This window comes from Zingiber officinale, chromosome 4A (assembly GCF_018446385.1).
Source record: "Zingiber officinale cultivar Zhangliang chromosome 4A, Zo_v1.1, whole genome shotgun sequence".
Lineage (NCBI taxonomy): Eukaryota > Viridiplantae > Streptophyta > Magnoliopsida > Zingiberales > Zingiberaceae > Zingiber > Zingiber officinale.
Genome location: NC_055992.1, coordinates 150666874 through 150679486, shown reverse-complemented (window position 1 = coordinate 150679486; position 12613 = coordinate 150666874). Strand labels below are relative to the sequence as shown.

General features: G+C 36.7%; 1 pseudogene; it reads right to left on the bottom strand.

The window, feature by feature from the left end:
* Window positions 1–12613, bottom strand: part of LOC121971674 — a 56877-nt pseudogene that overhangs the window by 5701 nt on the left and 38563 nt on the right.

Here is a 12613-nt window from a genome sequence, read left to right as displayed (position 1 = left end):
GTTTATTGAAACACCACCTATTGCGATCCGGTGCGACGTGGATAAAGTTTTATCCACGTCCAGACGCCTAGAACCCTTCCAGGCGCCCCAATTAGGGCTATAAATACTGCCCTGATCCTAGTAGCTAAACACAACACTTGTAAACGATATACTTTCAGTTTAGCTTTGTAATTCGGTGGTTTAACTTCTGTAAGAGGCTTCTCCGCCCGAAGGAGACTTTAGTGAACTTTTAACGTCTTGGATTAGCAATCTCCTAATTGCTAACCAAGTAAAAGATTTATCTCTTCCTTTTTAATTAGCTTCTTAATTCTGTTTATACAAGTGTTTATTAAATTAGCTTGAAAAGTCAAGAAAGGTTTGCATTTTTATTTTCAGACAATTCACCCTCCCTCTTGCTGGCCGCAAGAGACCAACAAGTGATATCAGAGCCCAATCGCTTCAGAAGGACTAACCGTCAACTAAAGCACAGAAGATGATAGCCAAACCAAGCATCAACCTACCAAAATTCGAGGGGGAGTTCGCGAACTGGAAAAAGAAAATGGAGGTATTTTTCAAAATAGATTTTAAATTATTAATTATAATGAAGTATGATTTTGTAGCACCAAAGAACAAAGAAGAACATTATTGGACGAAAAAGGAGTAAGCCGACTTCGTGACAAACGGTAAGGCAGAATTCCATCTGCTGAGCGTGTTATCATCACAAGAGGTCAACCGGATCGGAGCCTACGATCAACCAAAGAGCTCTGGAATAAATTCCTGGAACTACACGAAAGGACCTCGAAGGCAAAACTCGCAACATGAGACCTGCTCCGAAACCATATCAGCAACCTCCTGTTAGAAGAAGGCGAAATTGTCGCACACCTCCACTTAAGATCAAAGAAATCATCGGACTCACGAATCTCAGAAAAAAGGTAACCAACCGGGATTTGCTAAAGTACGCGCTTAATGCATTTTCTAAAACTCCTGAATGGTCAACCTAGTAGATGATATTTCATCTTTAAAGACTTTGAGGAAAGTTATTTATAGGAATTGTTTTCAACATTTGAAATTCACGAATCTAGATATGCAGATATAAAAACGAAGACGATGCAAAACATTGCTCTAAAGGTAAAAATGGATGAACCAGAGTCCGAAACATCCCTTGACAATGACGAAATGACGTTCATGGTAAGGAAATTCAAAAAAATTTAAGGCTAATAAGTTTAATCAAGTGCAGGGTAAAAGAAGGAAAAGAAAGGTAAGATGCTACCACTGCAATGAAGAAGGGCATGTCAAAAGACAACTGCCAAAATTAAAGAACAAGGATAAGGACAAGAAGCCGACCCAAACAAAGCACAGAAACTTAAAGCTAACGTGGAACAAAAACGTCGTCAGAGTCAGAGATCGAAGTCCACGTCGGACTTGCGCTGATGGCAAGTCACCAAGAAGAAGAAGACGAAGCGAGTTCATCTGAAATGAGCATCGAAAGCATTGAAGAAGGGGAAGCAACGTCACAAGAGCGCAACTCTACAGGGGGAGCATCAGAAATTGACAAGGTAAGTCAGATACGGTCTCTACCTCCTGACCCGTTATTTAAATTTATTAAAATTATATCAAAAAATTCCTATAAATTAGAAATAGATACTAAGAGCATCCATAGTGATTAGAGCCTATTGAGAGCTCCTTCATTGCCACGTCTGCACCACATCAAAAGTTAAAAACCTCACACCTCTTTCCACTATCAAAAAACCTCTTAACAACTCCTTCATGGGTCCCACACTTTTCATTATATATAATTCTCATTTCTCCTTCATATTTTACATTATACACCATTAAATTTTTATAAAATTTAAATTTATAAATTTCTAACATGAAATAATATTAATAATTAAAAAAATACATAAATATTACAATGCATCAAATAAAAAGACATAAATTATAATAATATATAAAAATAAACGTAAACTCATCTACACTAGGTCTTATCTCTGTTTAATTTTTTCCACCATTTTCTCATGTAAATAAAGTTGTTTCATAATCCTTATGAAAGATCTCGGCTTTCCGTAAAATCATTTTTTGTATTTGATATTCTTTAATATCTTGTCATTTTTTGTCGATGCTATGTTCCATTGTGTTGCCCTCTCTGGCTTTAGATCTGCCCTTCCTCTTCGCTGCCTTTTGCCCTATCGGATGAATGCGGACTTTAGAGTCATCTAAATCAACACTTGTATCTGGATTTGATGTTGAAGTGTTTCCCCCTGATTCAGATGTCCTTGCCTTCTTGTTAGAGTAATGAGCAACTGATTGTGGAGTATATTTCTCATAGTCTTTGAGAACCCTCCATACATGCATATACTTAAAATCCTTGTTATTGTTGTTGGCTTTCCACATATTCAGTGCATTCTCCAACACATTCTTATCACTCCAACTGCTTTGCCGAAGAGTATAAAAATTATTATAAGTTGCATAAAATTCATTTACCATCGGTGCAAACCTATAATAATGTGATTTCAGCCGCTGATAACTTCTCATCATAGATCCAGTGGGGCGATGTTTGTTGTAGTAATCAGCTATACGTTTCAAAAAAGCTTGATCCTCCTAGTCATTATCAATGATTGCATCAATGCTTATAATTGCCCATGACTTCGCAAGGACCGCATCCTCATCGAGAGACCAAAATCTTCGTTTCGATTCATTTTCTTCCAGCTCAACTTCACGCTCTTCTTGTGATGAGTGTGGTGGCAACTGAGTTGCTGGAACAGATGATGGTGTTAGAGATTCTTTGTCGCTGATAGATGGATCAATAGTTGCCCTTCTTGATTCATTCAAAAGTATGACAGGTGGTTGAGTAGGAGAAAATACGTAAGGATAAGGCATCCCAAGTTGGTTACCCATTGCTGACCAATCTTGGGATAGATACATACCAAATGGAGTTGCGGCGGCGTTGGATTCCACGTCTGCAAAAAATTTTGAGAACTTTGGGAATTTGGGAAATTTGGAAAATATTGTGGAACATATGAAATATTTTGAAAATTTGGAGGATATTGTGTGTGAGAGAAAATATGAGGATATTGGATATTTGGAGGAATGCGAGTATTTTGAGAAGATGTATTTCCTTCTGTATTTGAAGAATTCAAAAGATTCGTAAAGGAAGTATTGAGATTTTCATCCATCTCGAATGCAAATAGGGAATGAAAGGAAGAAATGAGTTGAGAGCAAAAATAGCAATGGAATGAATGAAATAGATCTTATATTTATAGATTTTTTTATATATTAAAAAATTAAATTATAACCGTTGAACAATGGCTAAAAATTAGCCGTTGTTCAATGAGCCATTAGCCGTTGTTCAATGAGCCATTAGCCGTTGTTCTATTTTTATTTTTTTACGATTATTAAAAAAAATAATATAAAAAAAATAAAAAGTCGGAGAAGCGGCTCCGTAACCACAGAGTTGCTTCTTCGATTAAAGGGAAAAACCTCCCTCCACTATGGGAGGGAGGTTTTTCCTTGCTGCCAGCTCACAGTTGGAGCTCTGAAAGAGCTCCCACTGTGGATGCTCTAAAAGGTTATTAAAAGAAAATAATGAATTAAAAGGAACCTTGCAGCATCTTGTCAATTAGAAGATTTCGACAAATTAAAAATAGAAAATGAAAATTTAAAAGAACAAATACAAAAATTGATAAATTCTGCATGTTCAAATGTTATTTTTTCAAATTTAAAAATTTTCAAAGACTCAATTGACATCTTAGATCACAAGGGCCAAATTAGAAAATTGTCAACAAAATATATCCCTAGGAAATTTTTATTAAATTTCCAAAATCGTGCTTAAATTAAATTTTGATGCATGTCGTACTCTTAATTGATTTAATTTTTATTATTTGCCTAGAATTATCTAAATAAATTGCTTTGCATGATTTCGGTTAGAAATTAATTTTACCGAGAAAAAGAATTTCATCACTTATATGTAGGAAAAAATTTTATCAACAAAATATATCCCTATAAATTTTTGATTAACCCAGTTGGAAGGAACCTATATTGGGTTCCAAAATCGTACTTAAATTAAATTTTGATGCATGTCGTACTCTTAATTGATTTAATTTTTATTGTTTGCTTAGAATTAACTAAATAAATTGCTTTGCATGATTTCTGTTAGAAACTAATTTTTCTGAGAAAAAGAATTTCATCACTTATATTTAGAAAAAATTTCAAATTTTTCTTACCGTTAAGTTATTTTTTATGCTTTTTTTAACAAAAATTATATTTTTTAATTTAAAAATAATTCTCAAAGTAATTTTTACATATTTCATTTTTCTGTGAACTCTTATCATGTTATCGATTAAAGAAAAAAATTTAAAATTTTTTAGCCATTGTATTATGTTTTTATGATTTTTTCTACAAAAATCATATTTTAGATACTAAAAATTCAATTTTCGTTCAATTTTTGAAAAATAATTTTTCTGTAAAAATACTTGCTCTATTACATTTTCAAAAAATTTGTCACGATTTTTTGAGCCAGGAAACTATTTTAAACATTTTTTTCGAAGATTCAACCTTTTTTTTGAAGATAAATTATTATTGCTTAAATCAAATCCATAATTTCATGAAAATTTTATCACAGCTTTGGATATATCTGCTTTCCTGTTGAAAAAATTCTTAAATTTTTTTGAACAATTAAACATAATTCTAAAATTAGTTTTTCCAAAAATTGTTTATAAATAGTAAAAATCCATATTTTCGAAATTTAAACTTGTTGATTTTTCTGGATACTAGTTACTGTATTTTTATCTCTTAAACTTTATTTTAAATTATTTCAAGTTACTTTCATGGCATACCTCTATTTTTAATGTGATCAAAGAGGAGAAGTAGAGGTTAAGTCTAGGGGAAGAGTAACATCTAGATTTTTGCACATTTTTTGCAAAATTTATACTTGTTATTTTCCTGTTATTTGTTTTTTTTACGCTAACTTAACTTGGGTTGCTCACATCAAAAAGGGGGAGATTGTATGTACCCCGTGTTAGTTTTGATGTGATTAACCAAGTCAAGTTAGGTCTTGTTATATTTTGATGCTCTAAGTGTGCAGGAACTTAAGAATACAGGAAGTCGAGCAAAAGACGCAGCTAGCGAGAAGGACGGCACGAAAAAGAGTTGACGGGCTCGGTGCATCCAAGAGACAAGGCGCCGAGGAAGAGTATGCTGGCAGATGAGAAGGAAGAGCGCGGCGGTTTTGAGGGACGATAAGCCGGAGCGAAAGGTTGTTCGAGAAAGCCGGAAAATGGATTCGGGTGAGCCCTATTCCGGATGATCGAAATCACCCAAGTGAGCGGAGCCGGAGCGGAAGTCGGACGAAAAGTCAACATGCTGTTGGCTGTGGTCCGGGCGCCTAGAGCGATTCCAGGCGCCCAGAGTCCGGGCGCTTGGACCACATCGGGTGCCGAGGGCGCCCTCGACTGCAGATGGTTTGGGCGCCCAGAGCGGGTCCAGGCTCCCAAACCAGAAAGTTTATCGAGACGCCACCTGTTGAGATCCGGTACGACGTGGATAAAGTTATATCGACATCCAAGCGCCTAGAACTCTTCTAGGCGCCTCGATCAGGACTATAGATACAGCCCTAATCCCAGTAGCTAAACACAACACTTATAAACGATCTACTTTCAGTTTAGTTTTGTAATTCGGTACTTTAACTGCTATAAGAGGTTTTTCCAACCAAAGGATACTTTAGTGAGCTTTCAATGTCTTGGATTAACAATCTCCTGATTGCATACTAAGTAAAAGATCTGCCTCTTCCTTTTTAATTAGCTTATTAATTATGTTTATACAAGTGTTTATTAAATTAGCTTGAAAAGTCAAGAAAGCTTTGCATTTTTATTTTCAGGCAATTCACCCCCCTCTTGCCAGCCGCAAGGACCAACACTTTGGGCCTAAGTCCTCATAACTTTGCTCTTGAGCTCTACCCAAAAGGTCACATGCCAATGGAGATATCATGCATCATTTTAAACTCATGATCTTTTCCATATCTTTCCAATGTGGGACTTTGATTGAATCCCCAACATATCTTAAATCCGGTAAACAATGAAGATGAATGCACTACACATGTTTGATCTATTCAATCCCACAATTTGTCCAGTCTGTTAGTCCTGCTGGAGCATTCAGTTTGTCTGACCTGTTTTTTCTGTCCAGACAGTTCAACCCATCAACACTGTCTCATTTATCCCACCAGTTCGATTTGTTTGACTTAATTCATCCTACTTGTTAGATTTGCATAGTTTATCAGGCCTTTCTGGCTTGTCCTACTTGTCTAATCTCTGATTGATCCAGCTTAATCAACCTCTTCAGCGAGTGACCAAGTGTAGACAATCTAACACGTTCAACCCTCCAATCCGTAGCTAGTTTGACACGCCTGATCCATTTGGCTTTTTTCTGTCCGTCAGACCTGCCTGACTGATCTAACCTGTCTGGCACATGCGATCAATCATGCTCATGCTGCACATCAGTCTATTTGATTCACATGATCTATCAAGATCGTTGCCCCTTTTGATCCATTCAATCCACCTAATCTGTTTAACTCACTCCAATTGGGCATGCACACACACAATCTATATAACTTATTCGCCCTATCAGTCTAGGCGAATTCTTCCAATCTACTCAATTATTAGTCCAACCTACCTAATCAGTTTGCCCTTTCCAGTTCACTTAGTTTGTTCACTTTGAATGCCCTTTCGATTTATCCACCTTGTCCAATTCATCAAATCTGTCCTGCCCATGAGTTACGGCTAAATTGTCCAACCCATTTGAACTTCTTGGCGTAGTCCGTTTTTTTGACCTTTTCTACCCCTTCTCGTCTAATCTGCCTACCCAATTCGGTCAGCTTGCACAATCAGTAAGTTAGTTGAACATCCATCTTATCTCACTATTTTAAATTCGAAATTGATTAATAATATCATATATTGTAGAAATGGAATGCCTAAATATCAGAATGGAATCATACAGGGAATGATCCATTCCCATTCCATGACAATCTGCCTACCAATGGCTCCCTTAACTCAAAAGCATCTTAAATTAGAGAAACAAAATTTTTGCTCTTTCTAGTAAGACAGTACCAATGGCTCTCTGAAACGCACATTCAAGACACAGTACCGTGGTGCATGTTGTTTGCAGATGATATTATTTTGGTAGATGAGACATGTGAAGGAGTAAATGCTAAGCTAGAATCTTGGAGGGAAACACTAGAAGGGAAAGGTTTTAAGCTTAGTAGATTAAAGACAATATATGGAATTTAAGTTTAGCAATTTTAGAAGTAATGAAACAATTGTTAAGATATGAGAGGACGAGTTGCCCGAAACCGAGAGATTTAAATATTTAGGATTATTTTTACAAAATGATGGAGGGATTGAGAGAGATATCTTACATAGAATACAAACAGGATGGGTGAAATGGAGGGGAGCGTCGGGTGTTTTATGTGATCGTAAAGTACCTCTTAAACTTAAAGGTAAGTTCTATAAAACCGCAGTTAGACCTGCTATGTTATATGGAGCTGAATGTTGGGCTATGACTCGAGCACATGAGCATAAGATGAGAGTTGCAGAGATGAGGATGTTAAGGTGGATGTGTGGACATACGAAAATGGACAAAATAAGGAATGAGAGCATTAGAGAGAAAGTCGGAGTTGCATCTATTGAGGACAAACTCCGAGAGACACGTTTAAGATGGTACGGACATATACTTAGACGACCAATAAATGCTCCAGTTAGGCGATGTGAAACTATGATAAATATGCATATTAAACGAGGAAGAGGACGACCAAAAAAGACTTGGTTAGCAACAATAAAACAAAATAAAATGTATTTAAATATAGATGATGATATAATAGGAGATAGGGCTCAATGGCGTAAAAGGATTCATACAGCCGACCCCACCTAGTGGGAAAAGGCTTGGTTGTTGTTGTTGTTGTTCTAGTAAGACAGTAGTTATACAGAAGACATGAACGGGAACAAACTTAGTAAAAATATACCTTTTCAGTCAAATCAAGTGCCCCGCTTATTATTGTGGTTTCATCATGTGTAAGCTCTCCACCTTTTCCAGCCTAAAATGATTGAAAGAAATAGTAAGCATAACAAATAGCAAATGCTGATTCCAAATAAGGTGAATAATTTATACCTCTTTGCTGTGAATAGAGACCAAAGCTTTTAACTGAGCACGTCTAAAAAGTGCAGATTCATTATGTCCAAGTGCACAATCTAGAATCTGAATCCACAATTACAGTCAGAAAAAAAAAACCTGAGATCGTAGGTAAACAGAGAATGTTCAAGCACGCTCAAAATTCTAACATGATGCAGTAAAATGCACAATGCACTAGTAGACATGCTGATAATCTGGACAACTCTAAGAAAATAGTAGAGCTATAAAACCTACAAGTTAAAAAAATAAATAGTGAGAGAAAGAGGAGCATAGAGCAAATTATTAAACAATCCAACACAATCTCATTTAGAGGCAATGTCTCTATGCTTAGAACTACATAAGGTTCTACAAGAGAATATCAAAGGTCAAAGGAGAAGACAAAAAGTTACATATTCAATATGACAAATTTAGCAACGTAGATTTGCGACAATAAACTTCATTAAATTTGGAGGTTGTCGTAGAACTATCATATTTATAAAATGAAAATGGCCAAATACAAAACAGTTAAAATCAACTAATGAAAACGAACATGTTGCCCCTAGATAACATAGATTGAAGTGGGGCAATCACATTCTGTTGATAAAACAAAAACACTACAATAATGTCAATATATTCCTTTTTTCCTTTTGTTATAGCTGCATATCCCTTGGTTACCTCTCTAAGATTTCTATTATTGTTGTATATATCCCTTGTAAATACTGTTGTATTTCTTCCTATATTAAGGTATTTGATAAGCTGTAATTATAATGGTATCTTTTCCTATATTAGACCTCAGGATTAAGGGATTTGATAATTATTGATGTTTATATATTGTAATCCTCTTACTGAAATGAGAGGAGGGTTGTGTTAGGTTTCCCGTGGCCCGTCCCAAGCTCGGATAAAGGAGGAGAATTGTGTTAGGTTACCAGCCAACGTTAAAACTATGACAAATATTCAATGAATGGATCCACTAAACTATTATGTTAATGCTAGGTTGTTCTCTAGAAGGAACGCGTTGCAGGATCTGACTGTAACGTCTCGACAAGGACCGCTACATCTCCAGAATTCGGGTGTAGTACTAAATTTTCAAGAGTTCACGTTGCAGGGTCCGACTATAATGTATCGGCAGGATCACTACATCTCCATGAAAACTTGGGTGTAGTATTAAATAACTAAGAATTCTCACACTATAAGTTGGATAAGAACAAATATGATAGAAAAACTAATAATCTAAGATTTGGAACATGGAACATAAGTGTAGCGTTAAAAAAAACGGTTTATTTAAACAAACCAAGATTTATGTTATGGTTTAATACTAAAGGGTTTAAGTAATTAAAATATTAGTAGGATAACGAACCCTACCCGATTTTCTAGCAACCCAACCCGGTTTACCCTTTTAAATACAAGTTTTATTTTTCCCTCCCCTCACCCTTGAAAGTCGTCGGCCTCCCCACACCCATCCAAATCCTAGCGACTTTGGAAGAGATAGAAGAAAAACCTCGCCGAAACGTTTAAGGTCGTCTTTCCCTACATCTCGCGGGTGATCTCCCATACGTAAAACACCAAGGCAAGTTCCCTTTTATGGTTTTTGATATTTATTGCATCATACGAGTCGTAGTATAATATTTTGATTTATGTCATAAGGTTTTCTATTCTGCTTTTATTGCACTACACGAACTATACAAAGCATGGTTAATGATTGATGCATGCTTTTAGTGTTACCGGAAATTTTGTGATGGTTGGCAAGATTTTTAACATTCGATTTCTATACCATATGGATCATAGTATGTATGTTTTGATGTTTGACGCATGTATTATTAGTCATGAAAGTTTTATTAATTAAAGTAAATTATTGATTTTTTTAACTTATTAATTAATGATTAATTAGAGTAAGATTACGGAACTTATTAATTTTTTTATTTAACTAGAGTTTTATTAATTACGTAAAGTTTCTAACACTATAGGTGATGCATGTAATATAAGAATTTTGAATTTAATATATTGATTATCAGAGTAATTCCAATGATTAATAAATAATTAAATAATTAGTTGATAGTGATTTAAAGGTTACTGGTTATATGATTAATTATTGATTTAAGCAATGGGTCATGTTGGACATAGCATACCTAACAATGGATCCCTAGTCCATGGCCGGCTTAAGAAGGGTCCGCTGAACCATACCAAAATAGAGGGGTTTGGGAATACGACTTAAGAAAAATCCGGTGAACCTTACGAATCCGGCTTAAGAAAAGTCCGGTGAACCTCACCAAAACAAAGAGGCTTGGAAATCTGGCTTAAGAAAGGTTTAGTGAACCTTACCAAAATAGAGAGGTTTGGAAATTCAGCTTAAGAAGGGTTTGGTGAACCTTACCAACCTAGTACAGGAAAAAGGTTTGGCCAAACGATCAGAAATTAAGGTATAAAGGAGATACACTTGATGATATGAATTCTTGTAATTTTCGACTCTTACAAGTAAAATAAAAGATAACAAAGGTTAAAAATTGAATGTTAATTTAGGGTAGTTTGGAGGTTCATGAGACTGAAATCAGAGAGGTTATTCTCCGTTGATATTTAATATAGTAATTTATCAAATATTTCTCTTAAATACGAATAGATATTATTTATATAAAGGTCAAACTTGCTATGTCTTTAGACTCACTAGATTCATATAGTACAAGTAATGAGGAGACGGAGGTACTTGACGGATGAGCCTTCTTGTACCTGACAGTGCACACCCGAGGACTTCTTTTATAAGTCTACTTTTCTACTTACATTAGGATGTTGGGTCCTCTATTCGGAATTGAGTTATCTGTCTTAATAGTTGGTCGAGTTCATCTCACTAGTTAGTTGCACTCTCTGTTCTTTTACATATTTTATTCAATATTATGATGTTCAAACTCAGATTGTTTTGGTTTCAAGTTGAACCAGTTTGTAATGCATTATCATTTGGAGTTGTTTTATTTAATTTGAGTCTCTTTAATGCTAGTACTGTGAGGTTATATATATATATATATATATAAAGATGTAAGATGCTTCAATAGAAATTCTCACTGGTAAATCAATAGAGATAGTAAATACGATTGATCCTGTCCAAAAATAGTGAAGAAGGCTAGCTGGGATTGTGGCTTCTCGATTAACCGTGCGAACACTCCACTCCGATCAGTAATACAAGAAACGTTAGTGTCGGGTCAAGGAAAAAGTTTCCAGCGTTGGCCTCCTATGCTCAAATCAGTCACCGGAACAGTAGAAAAAAGACGGAGCAATCTGGTAACAATGAGAGCACAAACACAAATAACAGATATCACATACCGCCTTCGGTGCATGAACCCCCCTTTATATAGTGCTACAATAGGCAACGTGCACGCTCCTCGAGACGCAGATACGTTTTCCCAACCGTCGTATAAAAAGGCATGTCGGAAAAGTATCTCTGCCACCATACCTTAACAGGGCGTGCAAATCCTTGGCATGACAGTAGAAGCTTCCGTCATACGATTTACCTGTTGACAATGCCCTATTGTCAGCAACATTACCTCCCAGAGGGATATTATGAGATATGGGAGGGGCCCGTAGGTTCTTTGCCGTTGATCGTCCTGACTTTGACCTCTATGTCGGCTGTTGGTCCCACCTTTGACTTATACTTGATAGGCACCTTTTACTATCGCATCACAAGTCTTCCCCTCAAGTCTAGTCAAAGGAGGTTGTAAGTCCGACCGGCTGGACAAGCAATGTCTCCGATGACCTTCATGGTTGATCGGATATTCTAGGCTTCAGAGCCGTCGCTCGGCTACCACTTGCTGTCATGGGTTTAGTGTTGGTGCAATATTCCCTAGGTCAAGGTTGACCTGGTTGACTGAGCTTGAATTGGTTCGAACTCGAGTCTTGATGTTTGAGTTTCGATGTTTGACAATACATGGAGATTGCAGGTGCAATTGTTCATGTGGTGAGATTGTGAAGGACAGTCAAGTAGGTCAAGGTCGTCTGGATACTTGACCGGAAAATCCTGGTGAGTGAAGTCAGGTGAAAGACCTAGTGAGTGAAGCTAGGCAGTATGGAAAATCCTGGTGAGTGAAGCCAAGTGAAAAACCTAGTGAGTGAAGCTAGGCTGTTGGAAGTCCTGGTGAGTGAAGCTAGGCAAGTGAAAGTCCCAGTGAGTGAAGTCAGGCAGGGGAAAGTCCCGGTGAGTGAAGTCAGGCAATGGAAAGACCTGGTGAGTGAAGTCAGACACGAGGAAATCCAGATGGGTCAAGGTTGATCAGACATCTGGTGAAAGTCCAAGTGGGTCATGGAGGGCCGGACACTTAGTGAGGGAGTCCTAGCAGGTCAAGGGTGACCGGATGCTAGGCACGATGTCCCAGCAGGTCATGGGTGACCGGATGTTTGTTCTTGAGTGACTTGGGACCTGATTAGGGCAAGTCAAGGTGATTCAATCGATCAACTGATCGATTGAATCACATTCAATCGATCGGTTGATCGATTGAAT